Source organism: Cynara cardunculus (assembly GCF_001531365.2).
Source record: "Cynara cardunculus var. scolymus isolate 2C chromosome LG 13, CcrdV1, whole genome shotgun sequence".
Lineage (NCBI taxonomy): Eukaryota > Viridiplantae > Streptophyta > Magnoliopsida > Asterales > Asteraceae > Cynara > Cynara cardunculus.
In genome coordinates this window covers 26,743,534-26,746,086 of record NC_037540.1, presented here as the reverse complement: position 1 = coordinate 26,746,086, position 2,553 = coordinate 26,743,534, and positions in this window count along the sequence as shown.

Sequence of the window (2,553 nt, the reverse complement as noted above, 5' to 3'; positions counted from 1 at the left end):
CACTTTTGGAATCACAGTAAATTGGAATTTTATTAAAATAAAACCCGTAGTCTCTGAGTTGTGTCTGCATCCATAGCACTTGAGAACAACAGCTTGTAGCAGCTACATATTCTGCTTCGGCAGTGGAAATGGAAACGCAGTTCTGTTTCTTTGATGCCCAGCTGACTAGCTTATCTCCCAAAAACTGTAGATGTCCTGTTGTACTTTTCATGTCTAACATACATCCTGCATAGTCTGCATCTGAATAAGCTGTCAGTTTAAAACCAGTACCCTTGGGATACCAGAGTCCAAGATTAGCAGTCCCTTTAAGATAACGGAAACTGCGCTTAACGGCACTTAGATGGGACTCCTTAGGATTAGACTGATATTTGGCACAAAGATGTGTTGAAAACATTGTATCAGGTCTACAAGACGTCAAATACATCAAAGAACCTATCATACCTCGATATGTTTTCTGATCAACAGCTTTTCTAGAAGGATCAGCATGGATCTTTGTTCCATGAGCCATAGGTGTTTTGATAGATGAACATTTTTCCATGTTAAATTTCTTCAGGATATCTAAAATATATTTAGTTTGATAGATAAAAATACCCGAAGATAATTTTTTAATTTGCAAACCTAAAAAGAAGTTCATCTCACCCATCATACTCATTTTAAAACGAGAAACCATYAARRHAGAAAAGTTTTTACAGTATTTGGGGTTTGTAGATCCAAATATTATGTCGTCTACATAAATTTGTATCAAAATAATATCAAACTTTTTCTTTTTATCTGCAGTTCAAAGTTTGAATTAAAAGATCTGTTTACAAAAATATATCTGATAATATGTAAACAAAACTTCGCACACATTCAACACTTAGAATAATTTATGCACAAACACTTATTCAGATTAGTAATCCGGTTAAGCTTATCCGAATTGAAAGTCCGGTCAACAAGATAGAATATTCAACAAGTTATCCGGATTAGAAGTCCGAACAACAAGTAAATTTAAATCGCCCAAAACACTTAACCAGATTTTAACAAAAGAATGCAAAATTTAGACGGATTATGCAAAATGAAATACGGATAAGGCACAAAATTCAATTTGATTTAAAATTCTCAAATCGGATGTTTTCAACACTTAGTCAAAATTCCAAAATGAAAATCGGACGTAAAAAGTCAACAAGTCAACAAGTCAAGGTCAACTAAGTCAACAAGTCAAAATACGTATAAGTCTTTTAAAAACAAATCGATGAAAAGTCAAAGAAATAAATCGATCAAAAAGTCAATATCCATTCAATCACCAAGGAATATACGATCACAATTATAAATCGCTCAAGTAGACAAATTTAAAGTCTTACCAAGCGGATTCTTTAAATCGCTTATTAAATCGCACAAACCTTAAACTTTTTACCAGTCGGATTATATAAATCGGCCACTAATCCGTTCAAGTTACCAAAGATTTACTAAGCGGTTTGCTAAATCGCTTAATGATCTGCACAAATGTTGTCCGGATAACCTATATCAAGCAACTCAATTCACACAGATGTTAAATCGCACAAGTAATACGCGGATAACACCCTAAATCGCACAAGCTTTAATCGGACTAAAATTCAATCAAAAACACAAAATTTCACACTTTTTACCCAAAAATTGGATCAAAACATGAAAAAATATGAGTTTTGAAKAAAATTTTCCAGAATACGAAAAATCAATTTTCGATTAAAACTGGTTTAAAACTTGCTTAAAATCAAAAATAGTGTGAATCAAGATTGTTCGTAATGCAAAACCGAATCTGGCGAAGTAAATCTTTACAAATAACACTGAAAAATTAACCGATTTAAGCTCAAAAACCCAATTTGGATGAAGAACTCTCAAGAACATTGATGAACATCATGACCCAGATTGATGAATCTTCAAAAAATTCGTGAAAAATTGTGCAAAATTTGTTCAATCCTCTAATCAAAACTGCTGCAGCTTGCTCTGATACCAATTGTGAAGTCCCAAAATCATACAAACATGATATGATCTTCAAGAATTAAGATGAATAGAATAATARAAAGAATATCTTCAAAGAATGATTAGATTGAGAGAGAGAGAATTACAGCTGAAAAACTTGATTACAATTTGCTAATCACTTCATAATGACAATTACAAGGAAAATACTATTTATATAAGGAAATGTAAAGGCTACACTATTACAATATAAAACTACACTAAGGAGAAACTTGAATACAACTTTAACGCTCTAACTCAAACCCAACAATTAATGTTATGCCCAGATCTGTGTGTTTTAAAGGGTTGGTCCTTCATGGCCTCTGGCCCTTCATCGCCTCTGGTCCTTCATCGCCTTTGGACCTTCATCGCCTCTGGTCTTCTTCCAGACTTAGTCATTTCAGCAGCCTCTGGTCCATCACCTGCCTCTGGACCAATTCATCGCCTTTGGTCTTCTTCCAGAATTAGACATTTCAGCAGCCTCTGATCCATCGCCTGCCTCTGGACCAATTCATTGTCTCTGGTCTTCTTCCAGACTTAGTCGTTTCAACAACATTTTCAGATTTTCCATCCTTGGCC